The sequence below is a fragment of the Corvus brachyrhynchos genome, unplaced genomic scaffold, assembly GCF_000691975.1.
Source record: "Corvus brachyrhynchos isolate BGI_N302 unplaced genomic scaffold, ASM69197v1 scaffold115, whole genome shotgun sequence".
Lineage (NCBI taxonomy): Eukaryota > Metazoa > Chordata > Aves > Passeriformes > Corvidae > Corvus > Corvus brachyrhynchos.
The window spans coordinates 4,696,405-4,702,911 of record NW_008239553.1 but is presented as its reverse complement, the minus strand read 5'-3'; positions in this window follow the sequence as shown (position 1 = coordinate 4,702,911).

Here is a 6,507-nt window from a genome sequence, read left to right as displayed (position 1 = left end):
CCTACCACTTTACACTTGTATTTGGCTACTGTAGCAAAAGACAGATATTGATAAAACCAGGATTAATTCTGTATATTTGTCAGGCAAACAGCCCCGTCTCCTAGAATGACGCAAATAACAGATTCTATGGCTCTGGCTTTCTATATTCTGCACCCACGCACTCTGCTTGGTCTCCCACGGAATCAGCTACAGAGAGCAATGATCCAGATTATACAGAGAGAGGGGTGGGGGAAAGGGAGAGAATATCAAATGAAATTGCAATTAAAAATTATAATGCTGCTATTGTCTGTACGCAAATGGCTAAACCTGAGCTTGCACAGTGGTACACACAGACACACACTCGCACCCCCGAGCCCCCCGCCTCAAACCCAGGCATCAATAGCAACTAGACAAAAGAGAATTGTCTTGCTAACAAATGCGGGGTTTATCTGACCAAGAGAGGTATTTTCTTTAAGCACTACACCTTTCCCTGCTCCCATTAAGCAAAACACATCTCTGAAACGACCTCTCTTGCCATCAAGTGTGTGAAGAGGGGTCAATTAACAAATGCAGCCGGGGAGGGGAGGGCACCAGGAGCCCTTCCACGGTCCCAGAGGAGCTAATGAGGACCTTGAAGAGCAGATCGCCTTCCCTGTCTCCCAGTCAAAGGGATGCAGCTCTTTCTTAAAATGCCTAAAAAAAGGCAAGCGCAAAGGGCTGCTGCTATTTTTAAACACATCTCTCATTTGTTGGAAAATGGCACTAAAAGCATTAAACAACCTCCCCGCCCCGGGGACAGGCTCAGGCACACACACCAGCACCCGAGGGAAAGCCAATGTTTATGGGACCATCTCTTCACCAGGTGAGAATATCCTACCATGCCCTGCCCACCATCAGCCCTTTTCACACCTTGTTTGAAGAGAGAAGCAAAATGCTTGGGCAATCAAGAAGCCAGTAAGTTATTTACTGTCTAATCTGTACACACACATTCCTTATTTATTAACTCACTTAATTATTACCAACTTCTTTTGCAGACAATGAATTTTCTAATGTCAATAAACTGCAATCAATGAGGTAAGGCTGTCTCCTCCTCTGTCTCTTAGCCAGATAATGCCATTGCAAACTATGGTACTGATAGAGCAGCACGTAGGGAGCGGACATCACACACCTATATGAGATCACATCATAGACACTGTCAGGCTTGGGGAGACAGATAGGCATTTTAAAATGACTACACACACTCTCTGGTAGAAGTGAGCAGATTCAGGACTGGGAGAGATGTTGTGCTCCAGACCTAGGAGAAAAGCCCAACCTAAGCTGTGTTTTCACCATGTACACCTGGGAAGCTGGCCTTTATAGCAGTAGCAGCCCAGAAGCCAGACAGATGCAGAGAAATACCACTGTAGGGAGACCTTATACCAAGGACAGATCAAGACACCTCAAGAGCCCAGACAGAGCACCAGACACACAACATATCTTCTTTGAGGAGCTGCAAGGAAGCTCATGCTGGGTTAATAAAAACATTAGGCAACACAGGAGATTAAGGATGGAGGAGTGCACACCTAAACTATCTTCTGTCACGCAGACCCAAGAGCTTTCAGATAACCCATGGCCTCCTGTGGAAGGAGGGGATGATCATCTACTCTATTCCCTCCCACACACACCCCAAGAGCTCTGCATTTCTCTGTAGTGTTCACTTCTGCACATGTGAACAGAGGAAAGCTGTTCAGCTTTAGTTTTTCTCTGTCACAGAGAAAACAGTATCAACCTGGTTGTGTACAAAGGATGTTCTCTGTGGCAGGTCACAAGCAGGCATACTGGCAAATCTTGCAGCTCCTGGACGTCAGGCCCTCTCCAGCCATAAAGATACCTGGAATTCCCTCCCTGCTTCACATCTTGAGCAGCTCCTTGCAGTCACATGTGTGGGTTACTTAGGTTTGATTTTGGTTGTTTTTTTGTGTTGGAGGATGGGGGTGGGAGTTGGGTTTTTTGGTGGGTTTTCTTTTTCCCTAAGCTCTCTAATCTTAGTGAAAGAACTAGATCTTCCTATCAAAGGGTTTGACATGTTCTCATGGAAGCCGTAGTACCATCTTTCAGCCTCATTTTCACAAAACCAGCCTGCCTTCCTCTTTGCTCTCCCCTACTTCTCCAGCCCAATGCATCATCTGCATCTCAGCAGAACCACCTCGTGTCTTCCCTACCTGCTGCTAAAGGCTTGGTTGAAGTGAGGTCCAGTGCCCAGAGAATCTCTCTCATGAAAAAAATAAGAAATGGAAACTATCCAAACTGAAAAGAATGTTTGGCAGGTGACCATGTACCAAACAGCAGTTCCCATTTCTCCTGATCATTAGAAGCACTAAAAAGAAAATCTATCTTCTATCTCAACATTTTAGTTATTAGCCATCTCCTTATTTTTGAACAATTAAGCCTTCCTACCAATGAAGTCTTAATGAAAGCAATGGATCCTGTATTTTTTCCTCCACTGTTAAGTGATACCTGACAGCAACTGAAGCAGCAGAGTCCCCACCAGCTGCAAGTATGTGGCCTTTCACCTACAGCTACTGAAGATGCCAAAGGGGCAGCCCAGTTTCTAACACATATGATCCACATATTGAACTATTCTCACCCTTGGAAATTTCCCTTTCAGACTCTGGCCTGATGGATAATGCCACAGACTGGGATACTACTATTATTATTATTAGTAAAACATTAGCGTGCACAAAATTGCTGCTCAAAACCAACTATGATCTGACACTTAAAAAGTAGTATACTTTGAAAAGAAAACTATTTTAGTGGTATTCATAATTTGTTTGGGGTTTTGATCCAGCAAATTCAAGGCACCACCTCCTTCTCATTCTGGTTTTGCTGTAGTTTGACAGTTACCTCCTCAGAGCCTTGGAGATCTGCTCACCTGTGAGCCATTCATTAACATAATTGCTGTAAAATATTCTCCTAACCCAGTCTTACTCCCACTAACATTTTGAGTCTGTTCTTGGCCTAGTTCACCCAAGCAGCTGAAAGACATGTGATATGTTCCAAACATAAGGAGAACAGAAGATAAACAGAAACAGAGTGAAGTGCCACCAGGATATACTAGGATCTCACAAACCCCCGTCACCTTTTTGGATAAAATTCACCTTGTATCAGGTCAATCAATAACTTATGCTAGTTAACTCTTGTAACTGGAAAATATAGAACCCAGAAGGAAAGAGCAATCACATTAAAAGTAAATAAATTAGAGCAACATCTATTCAACAATTTGCTGGGTTTTATAGGTGGCAGAGTATATGCTAGTGAAAGGGCTGAAGAAGGGTAATTGCTAGTTAAAGCAGAGGATTAGAATCTGGATATTCCTCTTCCAATCACAAATTTGCTACAACAAGTGTTGATTTGAAATTTCTCATGGAAAGGCTTTTTCCTTGAATAATTTTGAGGTTCTCCTCAAATTTTAGATGAAGTACCAATCAATTTATGCTTGGCATATCTACTCATGAAGTGAAGATAAGGCAATACTCACCTAAACAGGATGTTCTTGAAGATATCTATAGCATTGAGATAATCAATAAAAGTCATCAGTAAGAAGACAGCAATATTATAAATAATCAGAGATCAGAGCATGCAAGGAAGCAACAGGAGGAAAGGAATGCTTTACCTCCAACATCAGAATGAGAAACTGCAGTACATTAGTAAAGAAAATCTCACCTGTGTCAGAAGATCAAGGACTTATTAAAACTTCAATTTATGGAACATTTTGAGAAGCTGAATGCATATACCAGAACACCAATAAAATAGACAACTTGTGCAAGTATCATCTCACGCAGATTGTATTAATAAACACTTTGAACAGTTTGGGGTTGAAATGTCAGTATACGTGGGTTGCTTTGTCATCATTAGCTTTTCTGTTTACATTAGAGATACGTATCATTGCTATAACATGTAAAAGGATAGAAACTGGATTTTCCTCCAATGGCTGCAAAATCAGGCCCTGGAGACATAGCTCTGTGTAACAGGGATGAAAAGAAGAAAAGCATTAGCATAATGAAGCTCGTGGAAAAGAGTACTAAGGTCTCAATATTGAGGATGATATCAAAAGAAAATCATACAACTTCTTAATGAAAGTTAAACCTATGGAAGAAATACAGTGAATAGGCATCATACTTCAGATACAAGGAGCATAACCTTTGAGGAATCCTGCTACAAATTTGATGAGCCTTTACACTAAGATTTGATTTTCATTAGCCTTTAAAATGGAACTTGTCACAAATAAGACCCGTGACCTTTAACATAATGTGCACACATATCTGGCAACCACCTTCAAGAAAGAGTTATAAACAAGACTGAAAAGATAAGACAACACTTCAAGGTAAATTATACAGGAACTTGAACAGGTAGAAAATAAGGGAAGGCTGTGATGAAGAGATGCCAGAAATCTGTGTCAGTCTTCATGCTAGCCAGTATTATAGTCAGTGGGAGAGAATGGGCTATGGAGTGGGGTGATATTGAAGTAATTGAGAAAGAATTTATTTACTGAGATAATAAAACATGAAGCCAAAGGATCCAATCAAAGAAAAACCATCAAGTTCTCTCAAGGCAGAAGACAGTGGGGTGGGAAAAAGAAAATACATTCATTTAGCTTCATTTCATAGATGGTGAGGTGAAAGACAAGGTGAGATGCCTAAGGTTATGAGGACATGGCCTTGTGAGATCTTATTCTGATATATGATGCTCCTGTAACACTGTTCTTTCCTAATTTGTTGCTTCTGATTTGTTCTTCCTTATAATGCAGTTCAATGTGGCTATCAAAAATTACAACATAAAATTGCTACTCAGCCAGAAAATGTAATACATATTCAAATAAGGACAGGATGGTGATTTCATCAGTCACTTCTCTACTTACCTTTCACAGTAACAAAAACTCTCAAATTCACACTGTTCAGTAGTCTGGAATCCCTATCTATCTAGACCCCCAAATTCCAGAAATCCACATTCAATAAAGCAGAAACATCTGGCAGTCTCAAATAACATGAAGGAAAATGAAAACACAAATGGATCAAAAGATCTAGATCACATATGATTTTTTGTCTGAACATCTATTTTTATTCTCAGTTAACATTTATGCACTGTGTGCTAATAGCAAGTTCAACCCTATAAATGGCACCAAAATCCAAGCTGTTTCTGCTCAGATCCAAGCTGTGTTTTCTATGCACAGTTCACAGACTAAGCCACTGGTTCCCTGACTGTGACTGGCAAACCATCAGTGTGTACAGAACTTGTGGAAGTCCCAGGAGGAGCAGCTGGGCAAGCACCAAGACTTTTACTTTTCCAGATGCTGACTCTTCTCAATAGAAACATGCTAGACTTCACATTCTTTTACTTTGCCAAATAAATGACTATGTCTATTAGTACATGGTGTTATTTGGTCATGAATCAGGAGGAGGTAAGTCATGTGACTGGGCATAGGAGCAGAAACACCTACAAGTTTTTACTGTTAAGACATGCTGCAGTTCCCCTAGGAAAAGCTGTGACAGCTGCTGGACTAACAGCTATCACTGAGAAGACAAGACATGCCATGAAATTCACCAGAAAAGGGACACACTTCATTACTTGGAAGGGTATAGGCCCTTTAGAAAGTCCTCAGAATCACCACTGCACTGCACACACCTGATCAAAACACTAGCACCAGGCAATATATGGCCAAATGCTTGTGGGGGAACTACAGTGGTTCTCTCCATTTTGTCCCCTCCGAAGCACAGGATGGGCAGCACCTCTGGTCCTTGCTGTGACTGTATGTACATCCTTTTAATGACAGGAGATGTGTATTAATACTTACCCAGCTCATGAGGTGAATTGGATGGAGAAGTATCATACATAAGTTACTGAGTATTAGTAGAATATCTGGAGATCCATGGATAAGCAACAGAGAAGTGCAGGCTATTATCATATTGCTATAAATGCTTGCTGCAGAGCCAGGGGATGAAACCCATATACTTCTGCAAATGCCTCACAGATCACTGTTTTGTGCTGCTTTTGCAGTAATTGCAATTATTATAGGACTATATGAACAGAGATACAAAGTCTGAATTACATTCCATGTAATGATTTTCTGAGTAGTTCAAGGTTTGCATATAAAAGCTATTCTGAGTTGTTGTTCAAGACTGACAATGAGTATTTAGCTAAATTTAGAAATGTGTTAATTTTTGTTCACGTTAATATTGTATCAGTTGATTGCTCCTTATATTAGCAACGTGTCACAAGTTAAACTTTCAAACGTGAGCCTCATTATCATATGCTGGCAATCTCAGATTAAGCTCCCATCCTACTGGATGCTGTGTAAACCCAGAATCAAAAAGGAATCATGTGGAACATTCTAGCCAGGAGCCAACACTTGAAAACACAGGTTGGAGCATTAAAATAAAGCTGGATACTTATTCAGGGAGAAGAAAAAGTAAAAATAACGACAGATGATGTCTTTGTTACCTACCCATCTGTGATGCAACTGGTACTGAACAAAAGAACGGACAAGACTCA